This window comes from Amphiprion ocellaris, chromosome 10, assembly GCF_022539595.1.
Source record: "Amphiprion ocellaris isolate individual 3 ecotype Okinawa chromosome 10, ASM2253959v1, whole genome shotgun sequence".
Classification (NCBI taxonomy): Eukaryota; Metazoa; Chordata; class Actinopteri; family Pomacentridae; genus Amphiprion; species Amphiprion ocellaris.
The window spans coordinates 23,802,047-23,814,312 of NC_072775.1; the positions used below are offsets into that span (position 1 = coordinate 23,802,047).

Here is a 12,266-nt window from a genome sequence, read left to right on the forward strand (position 1 = left end):
TTTAATTAAATGTTTTGTCTTTTTAAAGCATTAACAATCTAATTAAATGTTTTGCATTTTTTAAAATGTTTAATATTCTTCTTGTTTAATTGTATTTTTTAAGTGTTTAATTATCGAAAATATTTTATCTGTGATTTTTAATATTTGTATTTTAAAAATTTTGTTTAATTTCATAATGACATGTATTGTATCTTGTTGAATTATCTAATTCAATATTTTGTCTGTTTAATATAGTTAAACATTAAATACAATTAAATTATATTAAACAGACAAAATATTGAATTAGATAATTCAACAAGATACAATACATGTCATTATGAAATTAAACAAAATTTTTAAAATACAAATATTAAAAATCACAGATAAAATATTTTCGATAATTAAATACTTAAAAAATACAATTAAACAAGAAGAATATTAAACATTTTTAAAAATGCAAAACATTTAATTAGATTATTAATGCTTTAAAAAGACAAAACGTTTAATTAAAAATTTAAATGTTTAATTAGAAAATTACATCTTAAATGTCTTAAATCTTTTTAATAATAAAACTTTTTAAAAGTTTTATTTTATTAATTTTTTTCCTTTGATTTAATTGCTTTTTGTTATGTAGTTTATTTCTTTAATCTTCTTTTTCTGTCAAAATTTTAACCCCAACCTTAAAAATGAAAGAAACCCTTAAATCACAATGAAAATACTTCTGTTGTCACAATCATGAGTTAGTCAATTATTCAGTTTATCAATTCAACTTTATTTGTTTAGCATCTTTTACACATGACAAAACTAAACAAGCAAAGAGAAAAAAACTATGCTAAAACTATGATTAAAACATTTTTTAAAAAAAGATTTAACATGGTAATAAAATATGTTGTGTCCAGGGGATGGAGGGAGTTTATTGAAGTCTTCTTGGGCTCACATGGTAAACCATTTAAAATATAAACTTGATATTCAGTCTAAGGAAGCTGCAGAGCGACAGAAGAACCAACAATGTCTCCTGTTTTCTCCTGTAATGAGTCGACTCTTCTTGTGCTTTCAGACCAAAGAGCTACAGATTCTTCACAACCTGCTCAAACTCTTGGTACAGGACCTCACCACACGGGTCAAGAAGGTTTCTGTCTCATTTCTACTCTGAAGCTCACCTTCTCCTGCTCAAACTGCTGACAAATGTTTCTGCTGCTCTAAAGTCTGGTCTCCAGAACTTCCTAAAAACTCTCAAAGTCTCTTCTGCTGCAGGTTGCTTTGTAGAACTGTTGCAGAAAACCTCACTAAACCACATGGAGGGGCCTCAAGATAGTCGTCCAAATGAAACCATACAAAAACCAAACTAGCACAACCCAAACGCTAAAGTCTCCTGCAGCCTACCAGAGAACCTCTGAGAACAGAGAATCAGGACAGGAACTCTTACCTTCTGGACAACCAACGTTGGTTCTCAAACAAGAATACAGAATGTGTCTGACCAAAAACCTCTAAAGACTCACTACAGCCAAGATAAAGACACAACTCAGCTGCACCAAATCCACTAATCACTGCACACATTAGCACCATGTGCTAACTGTGGCTAAAGAACCACATTTACCAAGACAACTATCCAGTACAAAGCCCTAAAACACACCAAGAAACACATTAAAGACGATTTTACTGCTGGAAGCTGCAAGCCAACGCCTAAAGAACAAACTAAAGCAATGGAGCCAAACCCGGTTCAGTGGTGAAGAGAAGCAGAGGAAATGTTTGTCTGCAGCTAAATAAAGCAGGAAGACACTGAGCTGCTCAGGTGTTCCTGATAACACCAAGCAGCCACCTGGACAGCCAATAGGAACACAGCTTACTGGAAGTCCAGAGGGCTGGGTTAGTGAAGGAAATTTAGTTTAAAGTTGAAGCAGAAAGTTAACAAAGAAAGTTGAAAACCACCTTCTGATACCTGAAATCTCTGAGTTTTCACACAAAGAACCTGAACATGTCAAACTGGTTCCATAGTAGAACCATCATTGTAAAAACGTCATAGTATGGTGTGTTGCTCAAAAAACATTACGACCCGGCTGTCTAGGGTCGCCGAGGAGCAACACAAAAACAGGACAAACGCTGGTTTCCAGGGGGTTAGGCGGCTATTTATTTGAAAGAGTAAGTTTACAACAACACAACATGTGAGCAGAAAAATCACAAAGTCTGTCTTTAGTTCAGCTGAAAATATTAGTTTTTGTCTTTTTTATTGACCAAACTTTTCAGGAAGTAGATGAAGAATAATTAAAGCTCTCATGTAGAAGTCCAACTTATTTTGGATCCTTGTGGAGAGTTTAATCTTAGAGTTTGTAAAGCTGTTGAGTTTTTAGAGTCACATGGATTGTTTTGACATTTAATAACCGAGTCCTGAAATAAAATTACAGTTGTGGATTTCTGTCATTTAGTCTGGACTAAACAAATAACAGCAGCATAAATCTCAAACGTCATTATGAGGAGTCTGGATTGAGGTTTCTCACTTGATAATGATCAAAACATGAAATTTAGGTTGGTTTAAAGGAATATTCCACCTTAAATCTTTGAATGTTGACCTAAAAGGTTGGTTTCAGGAAGTATTCCACCTACAAGGTCCTCAAACATCCACCTTAAAGGAACATTCCACCAAAAATCCTTGGACATGCACCTAAAATGTTGGTTTAACCGAGTATTCCATCCAAAATCCTCAAAGAGACCTGAGGGGCTGGTTAAAAGGAATATTCCACCTAAAACCTCAAATATAGACCCGAAAGGGTGGTTTAGAAAAAATCCTTCAATGTAGACCAAAAAAGTTAGTATGGAGGAATATTCCACCTGAAATGTAGACCTGAGAAGTTGGTTCGGAAGAATATACCATCCTAAACATCCTTAAATGTAGACTAAAAGACGGTTTGGAAGAAAATTCCACCTAAAATCCTCCAATGTAGACCTAAAAGGTGAGTTTAATGGTATATTCCACCTAAAATTCACTACTGTAGACCTTGGAGGTTGGTCTGATGGTATATTCCACCCAACATCCTTGAACATAAACTTAAAAAGTTCGTTCAAAGGAATATTCCACCTAAAATCCTTCAATGTAGACCAAAAAATCTTGGTGTAAAGGAGTATTCCACCTTAAATGTAGACCTAAAGGATGGTTTGGAGTAATATTCTACTCTAAAATCTTCCAATGTAGACCTAAAAGGTTGATCTGATGGTATATTCTACCCAACATCCTGGAACATTTACCTAAAAGGTTGGTTTAATGGTATATTCCCAGAAGAACCCTTGAACATCGGGCTTAATGGTATATTCCACCCAAAATACTTGTACATATACCAAGAAGTCAGTGTAAAGGAAATGTAGACCTAAAAGGATTGTTTAAAGGAATATTTAAACGATTATTTTCATTATTTAATAATCTGTTATCAGTCAGAACCCTGGCAAACTTATTTTCATCAGTTTTTTTAGTGGAAGTCACAAATAAAGGAGCTCTTGGTTTTTACCGGCGTTACTGAGTCAAAGCTGCTGTTTCAACACAGAACGTTCACATGCATCCACAAACCTCTCAGCACTCAAACACCCACAGACAGGAGGCCGGCTGGACCGAGGCTCGGCGGCGTCCTCAGACCCACGAGTCGGGGAGTCGCTGAACTTGTTGGTCCGGTTTGAAGGCCTCCATGTGGTCCAGTAGAAGTCCACGTAGTCGGTGTTGGCTTTGAACCGCAGCGACTGGCCACCATCAGGTGGACCGGCTCGTCCTCGTAGGGCTCCTCCTGTAGCCTTGAGGGACCACAGGAACATTCAGTAGCTGTTGGAGTTCTTCCTGTCAGGCTCGTGGTAGAACGGCTCTGAAGAATCTTGTACTTGTCTTATCTGGAACAATCTAACAGCCTAAACTGTTAACAGCGTGTAAAGAAGCAAACACACAGGCATAGATTAGGACTCAAACTAGATTTATTTTAGAAAACAAATCAGCTTAGAGGCATTTGTTCACCATGTGGCTGAATAGGAGGCCGTCCAATCAGATTTGAGGTCTTCACTCTGTAGGTTGTTTGTTTGGTGAGACTCTTGGACCTCCATCAGCTGACGTGGATGTTTGATGGTCTTCTCTCTAGTGCCAGATGATTCATCCATGAATTCAGCAGCTACAGACTGAAATGAAGCTCATGCTGCCGTTATTGAATTCCTGTTCCAGATCAAATGTTCAGAGCTCACCTTGAATGCAGCCGTCTGCTGTCTGATAGTTTTTCTCATTGTAGTCTTCAATAAAGTCTTTTTCCTCATGTCAGGATGTGGTGAGACTCTTTCTCAGTCTCTGCAGACGTCCCTCATTGTGCATCTCCAGAGAAGAAACAGAAAAACTGTCACTGCTTCAGCATCACAAACGCTCTCCAGCATTGAGAGTGTTTTAGGAATTCATTCATTGTGTTGTGAACTTTGAAGGAGCAGAAACTTTACAGCTGCCAAAGATATGAGCTCCAATTCTGGATGTTTTAGGAAATGAAGTTCATCAAATGAACACTTGATTATTGCTGATAACTCATTAAATTACTGAAGAAATCCAACATAAAAACCTGTAAACTCTCAGGCAGCTTTTGTTAAAGTTTGTCTATAATTCTATCATCATGTTCTGGAACCAGGACTCTGCAGAAGTTCCTTCAATCAGATACTTGTGTGTTTCTATTTAAGGCCTCAGGTTTGAACGTACAGCAGAGGATTAGAAAGGAGTGATTTTAATATTTAAATCAGTCCAGTAAATGTTTGGTGTGAAAATTATTAAAATTTTGATTTAGATAGATTTGTGTCAAATAATATTGTAGAGTCTCACTTAAATATATCCAAATGAGTTCAGTGTATTTACATTTTATAGAATATTTGATTTCTTAATCTCAATACTGTAGGGTCTGACCCTAAATATTATAATAATGATGTCAATTTAAATAATATTTTAGTGCAGAGTCATAAACTTTAATCAGCTAAACATAATAAATATCACTGTACAATCTTAACCTGAACATTCATATTATTGAGGTAAATTTACATAAATCATGATATTCTAGAGTCTTAACTGGAATATTTCTAACATTAATCTTTTTGTATTGTGCTGATAAACAACAATAACCCGACTTTCAGATAATATTTGTTGTCTGTGATTGTGAGACTAAATTCCTCCACATTCTGGAACTGGACTGCATTTCCCAAAATGGAAACATGGACAGAATTTAACACTCATGTATCCATGGCAACGCTAACGTTTCTGCTTCTTACCAAAGTTCACAACACAAGTAAAGATTTTAATGTAAAACTTCAGGGATGACTGCTAACCATAAGTATTCTGATCAATACTTCATGATCAATATCAGGACAGATGTTACAACTCCAGCTGTTGCATTAGACTGCAGTTATTCACAGAGAAATTAAAACATCACATTCCTCATAAAAACTAGATGGGACTTTTATTAAATAAAGTGTTGGTGAATAAACAGTGTAAAAAGTGCAAAGCAGCTCCATTAAATCAGGAGATGTGAGACTTCCACAGCATGGATCACCATCTGCTGTGTTGATTCATAGCTGAATGTCAGAATGAACTGAGATAGAAAAGCTGCTTTGAGCTGCAACATTACGGTCTGACAATCCAACACCATCACAGTTTTCATCTGGTTGTTTTGCTCCAACATGCTGTGAAGTTCAGTTTTTACCTGAATCAATACAGAGATTCTATTTCCAACCAAGACTGGAATAAAAATTAGAATGTTATGAGGTTATTAATGCAACTAAATCCTTTCAGATGGAAGGATTTACTTCTAAGTTCTAATTCAAGTTTCAGTTGGAGCACATTGCATTCACAAAGAAAAACAGCGATACCTTCATAGCAACATTTAATAAACCTAAAGCTTCCCTGTTGGCTCATTGGTGGAGTTTGTTACTGAGCATCTGAACCTTAAATCCAGTGAGACGACCATCTTCAGTCGAGGCCAGTCAGAGAACTTCAAGACCTTCCATCAGCTGGACCAGATGTGGCATCATCTCCCTCTGAACATCTGGATGACAGGAGAAAAGACAGAAATCAAACACAGATCACAGAAATACAATTTATTCACTTTCATCATTTTATAAAAGTAGCATGAACTTTATTAAAACTTGACAATATCAGTAATGAAAGTAAATGTTTTTATCTCGTGTTGAAGCTAAATTTAAAGTCAATTTTAATGACAGTTTATCCTGAGAGGAGTGAGAATGGAGCTTTTCTTTCCTTTTTAGAATATTCCCTCAAAATATTCTGTTTATTATTGGCTTTAGAAGCATTTTTCTTTATTTTTAGATACCTCAGACTGATACACTTTGCTGGTTTGCAGATAATTTCATGTACAATGACAATAAAGATCTTCTATTATAACATATTTTGCTAAAACAAGAACTGCAAACCTTCTCAACCATCTCTCAGGCTGCAAAATTCCAACTGCGACCAAGAATTATCTGATGTAGTTATTATTATAATCTTTACTGAACCAGCCCTGGAATTAATAAAAATCTGTATATGGATATGATTTTCTCTGATGGGACCACTATGGAAGCCGTAGTAACAATTAACTATCCTTTGAAGGGAAAGATTAGGTCTTCTTCAGGTGGATAAAAAAAATGCTCTCCCTTAAAAAAAAAAAAAAAATGCATACAATAAAGTAAATCTCTTCTGCACTGCACACATACTACACTTTTGTATAACTCTGGATGTCAGAGTAAAGGCAGACAGATCCACCGATCAGCCACAACATTCTGACCACTGACAGCTGAAGAGAACAACATCCATCATCTTGTTCTAATGCAAACGTTCTGCTGGGAAACCTTGACGTTCATGTGGATGTTTGACATGTACCACCACCTAAACACTGCAGGACAAACAACCCCCTAGTCTCCATGGCAACAGCAGTACTTGATGCCAGCTGCCACCCTCAGCAGGACAAATTAAAACTGCTCAGGAGTGGTCCAAGGAACACGACAGAGCTAAGCTGTTCACCTGGGTTCCACACTCCCCACATCCAGATCTGATGGAGCATCTGTGGGATGGTCCAGGATCAGCCTGGTCTAGGTAGGACCCACCCTGCAACCCACAGGATCCACAGAATCCACAGGACATCCCCAGAGGTTCTGATGAACCACTGGGTCAGAGGAGTTTTAGCAGCATAAAGGGACCAACACATTATTAGTCAGGTGGTCAGAATGTTATACTATTATATTGTCATGCTGATTATATGATCAGTAAATGTTACCATCAATTATAACGTCCACATTGATCGGGAAAAAAAACAAACTATCAGTTCATTCAGAAACTGTGGGGTTAAACCTAAAAACACAGACCTCAACAGCAGTTTGTTTCAAAGCAGAACACCAGCTGGTTTTCACTAAAGAAACTTTCAGAGAAACAATTAAATGACAATTTTGTTCTCATTAAGTTCAGAGTCAGCCAAAATAATGTACACACATCAGGAAAAGAAAAACTTGTATAAATATTTCATTTGTATAAGTACTTCTACACATATAGATTCCTCTTTCTAAGTTTGATCAGATCACGATAACTCTGTGTCCTGTTGTACGATGTTTTCCCAACAGATGGCGCTACCCTCATGAATGGAGCATCAACAAGTGACGTCTACAACACAGCAGAAATGTCTGGAAGCCAGTGGCCACCACTTTGAGCACCTCTTGTAATTGTAGAGGCCAAAGATTACTTTTATTAATCTCGTGATGTCTGAATAAATTTGGTATTGAAATATTTCTGCAAGTTTTTCTTTTCCTGATGTGTGTAAACATTATTTTGGCTGACTCTGTATAATGGGTTTCTGACAGGTCACCAGGCAACATCTTTTTATAATAATGACAAACATACCTGCATTCTACAGGAGTGATTTTCCTCATGTGCAGGTAAAGATGTGTGAGGAGCTTAGAGATGACAGGAGCAAGAGTCATCCTCACTAATTCAGCTTCCACCTAGAAACAGAAAGACCACAAACAAACACACTGATGTACTCTCAAACGTTCAACCTCACAGCCTCAAAATATCTGTTTAGGAAGTGTTGTGTTTCTAAATTCTGCTGAAAGCATTGACAGACATTCTCTTACAAGGTTGTGTAAAAAGCAGCCTGTCCTCTGAGCTACTGAGAAATTTTCCTGAACAAAGTTTCTATGTGTAAATCAGCTCAACAAAAACTAAAGCCTCAGTCAGAGATAACAGGTATCACAAATTATAAACAACTTTCTTTGTTAACTCAGACTTTCTGCTTCAACCTCACATAAAAAGGGGAGTTTAACTCATCAGGTGACTGAAAATGAACGGCTTGTGCAGTTCTAGATCCAAAAGTAGGTTTCAACTCATGTTTTACTACAAACACATACAGTAATAAATAAATACAATGGCTGGTTGTTAGTTTATTCATTATTAATGTCATTTTATATACTGGATTGAACTTGAGCAGTGGAAGAGAGAAGGAATTTAATGAAATTATGGAGATTCAGAGAGGTAATGTTGCGCAATGTTAAGTTAAGCACGGTTTAATTCAAACCAGCTGAATGTTAAACTTCAGTGCAGCTCAACAGGTTTCAGTTAACCTTAAAGTAAAATAACTTTTTTTAAAGCTAAAATACACAGCAGAGAAATACAGGTTGAGAAGGTCATTCTAATAATGAGGACAGCTGCTGCAGCAACTAACACAGGTGTTCAGCGGTAAGTTAGCCACCTGTGTTAATTAGCCCGCTAGCTAACTTAGCCGCTTAGCTAGCTAACGCGTCCGGACCAACTGCTCAAACACGACAAAACACAACTCTTCACAAGTCGCTGACTTAACGTACAACAAAACAACGCTACTGGTTAAGAAATATTTATCTTCTTACCGTGTTTTACTCCAAAAACAAGATCAACAGCAGCCAGAGATGCTACCAGACGTGCCGACCATAGATATACATAGACTAGATACGCTAGCGTGCTGTCTTCTATATTATCTATGGTCTGACCAATCGCTGCTCTCTGGCTCCGCCCTCTGAGAGTCTTGTTGTCGTTTGGCTCCACACTTGCTGATGACCACTTCCGGTCTCAGAAAATGAAAAAACGGACCTTTTTTCGTTTCTGTCTCTTACTGATTTTACTTTCTTGTTATTCTACATATAAAACGAAAATCAAAGCATTTTAAAAAAAAATCGTATATCCCTTTTTGATCATGAAAAGGAAAAACGCCTTGTATTTCAATTTTAATTTTTGTATTTTAAAACGAAAATCAAATAACCACTCGTTTTTTCTTTTTCAATACCCGTTTCAGAACGGAAAATCCAATTACCAGATCACACATCTTTGACACACTTCCACACATTAGTTGAGGAGTCGCGAAAACCTGGTCGCGCCAAACTATTTTACATCTGGCGTGAAGCTCTCCAGCAAACTACAGCGTCGGATGAAGAGTCCAGCCACTCGTCTGGCCCGGATTCTGCCACCAGCGCGGATGAAGCCGATCTTATCGAAGGAATTGATCATTCCAGTGACATGTAAGTCTGTATTCATGAGAAGTTGTTTGTTTTGAGTTGGAGAAAAGTAAAGAAAGTATAATATACATGGAACGCCGCCGAAAGCATTCCGCGCAAAATACGCATCATTTTTACAAGTCATGTGCTGCGTACAGCTAACGTACCACGTAACTTTTTCTGTGTGCAGCATTTACAATGTTGGGAAGGAGGAGGAGGAGGAAGAGGAGAGAATGGAGGTCTCCTGCTGTCCTGGTACCCAGCGAGAGGTAGAGGGACAGACCGTCCTCCAGCCAGGAGACGCTGCAGCAGCCGCTCCACCAGCGAGCGCTCCGGGCCAGAGGCGCTCCCTACAGCTGGCTGGAAAACTGAGAAGGAACCTGACAGCTTACCTTCTCTGCCACATTTCCTGCCGAAAAGGAGGCCAGGTGTCCAGCCACCTCTGTCAGAATATGTGGACAGCCCTTCTCCATCAGACCTGTCCAAGTATTCGGACCAGGAGACCATCAAAATACTGTTTCTGATTCAACTCAGTAAAAACGATTTTCTTTTATTTTCAAATGCACTTTTTATGGTCTGACCATGGTTTTGTACATAAAGTATGTGTGTTCATAAGTATCTGGCACATTTAGAAATTTGATTGCGCTATTGTAAATAATTTGTTTTGATGTCTCTTTGCAAATTTTGCAGTTTTGTTTATTTTCGTTTTTTTTTTTTACAGGTTACAAAATTGACCATATCTCAAAAAGCAAATTATGTACAGACTCCAAATAAATTTCCTGTGGTTCCAAAGGATATTGTGCAACTTTTTTACATTTATAAATTTGAGGGATACAGCTTTGCAATTTCTGTATTTTGAAATATATGTGAAAAAAACAAAAACGATTTTCATTTTTTTTAAGGTTTATTGCACCTTTAAGCAATTTTTTGTACTAGTTACGACATAAGTCAATACATATTATTAAAATTTGGGATATCAGGGTTATTTTGATGTAAATCAAATAAAAATACTCCAAAAAATGGCACTACAGCATGTAAAAATGTAAAAATATGTCCTGGCGGACTTGCACAATGGTGGGTCTTAAAGGGTTAAAAGAAGTTGCTGGGTAAGGTTAGAGGACCTTCATTGTCACAGTTACAGTAATAAAGTTACATTTATAAAATAGCTATAGGTAAGCAAGACAATGTGTGGCACATTTGCAGCTTTGTCAGTATGTCACCCAGGTCCACCGCTGGTTCCTGTCATTTATATGTATGAACACTAGACAGCATGGTCATTTGATCAAAAAACATGTTCTCACTATTGATTGTACATATGGGTAAATAATTACATATTTAAAATCCAATATCAACAACTGCAGACTTCTTTGTCTTACTAGCTCAGACGAGAAAGCAGAGAGGGTCAGTGTCTGTGTCAGTTTTATGATGAGTTGGTTTTATGGTTGAAATGAGGTAATTACAGCGCAGGAGAAGTGCTGACGCTCTGTCTCACACCAGTTAATGACCAACACTGGGGACAGGCGTTCTGCAGAGTTTATATGGCGACTGTTAAAAGGCACTTCAAATGAATAATGGTCATGAGACAGTCTAGCATGGTTCTCCAGGTGTTCTTAGGACACCCCCACACCAATTTGTCATCACCATCCATAAAAAAGAAGAATGACTGCTTGCTTCAAAGCCATATTTTGTTTTAATAGATACTCCTAGCCCTGCTCACATACTAGTTTCTTTTTGTTTAATTTAGAATGGCTTTTTCTATCAAAAGAAACACCCATTTTTTTTTAAATGAAAGCATCGAACAAGTACACAATTGAAATTTCAAAAAAATCAATTTAGAAACCAAAATATATTTTAAAATTTTGACTCATCAAAGGAGCCGTCTTTGGTTGATAGAACAGCTGAACACACTCGTGGCATTCTTTCCACAATGGAAATGAAATATTCTTCAGAAAGTTCTTCCCAACTCTGTTGCAGAAATTATGATTTCAAACTTTGATTCATCAGTCCACAATACCTTCTTCTAGTCTTCAGTAGTCCATTGGTGGTGTTTCATGGCCCAGGCAAGTCTCTTTTTTCTTACTCTGATGTCTTAGCAATGGCTTTCTTGATGCAGCTTCACCAGTCAATCCTGCAACTCCAAGTCTTCTCTACACAGTTGAAACTGAGACTTCTTACTACGACTATGATTAAGCTGTGCTTGAAGCTGTTGTCCTGTGAGCTGCCTATCACCAAGCTGGTGACTCTCAGAAACTTGTCCTCTGATTCTGTTGTGGCTTTAGGTCTTCCAGACCTCTTCCTGTCAGAGTTTCCTCCAGTTTCTGAGCCTTTTGATGGTGAAGAAAACTGTACTCACTGACTCCTTGCCTTTCCTTACAATTTCTCTGTAGAAAAGACCTACATTTTTAAGTGTTATGTTGGCCTGTCTCTCTTCTATTGTTAATCACATTTTCCTCATCATTTTTACAGCAACACACTACTTTCTGTAGTACAACACTGTTCAAATAATGCTCTGGAGGGTATGGTACTACAGTGTGTTCCAGCACTACTTTATGCAGACAGAGGGGGTTGTAAGTCATCAAGAAAAGTTGGAACACCTGTAGGATTTGGTAGCACCAGCTTTCAATCCTTGATCAACCTCCATTGCTACAGAAGTTGTTAAGTTGTTAACCGATTTCTTGTTCCCTGAAAAAGGCCTTTTTGAATAATTCTGAAAAGTACATTATTTTCAGTTTGGGAACCTTACTTTTTTTGTTTGTTTTGCCTCTGGCAGTTCACCACTTTACATT

The 12,266-nt window shown here is 37.3% G+C and overlaps 2 long non-coding RNA genes across 2 annotated transcripts; one reads left to right on the forward strand and one right to left on the reverse strand.

The window, feature by feature from the left end:
• Positions 1-1,093: 1,093 nt before the first annotated feature.
• Positions 1,094-8,893, reverse strand: LOC129349753 (uncharacterized). Its single transcript, XR_008602865.1, has 5 exons — positions 8,860-8,893; positions 7,859-7,959; positions 6,989-7,130; positions 4,189-6,014; positions 1,094-3,753 (listed from the first exon to the last, which is right to left on the reverse strand). It is a non-coding gene; the product is annotated as an uncharacterized LOC129349753 (long non-coding RNA).
• Positions 8,894-9,072: 179 nt separating this feature from the next.
• On the forward strand, positions 9,073-10,272 carry LOC129349892 (uncharacterized). The gene is made up of 2 exons (XR_008603074.1): positions 9,073-9,504; positions 9,671-10,272. It is a non-coding gene; the product is annotated as an uncharacterized LOC129349892 (long non-coding RNA).
• Positions 10,273-12,266: the final 1,994 nt, after the last annotated feature.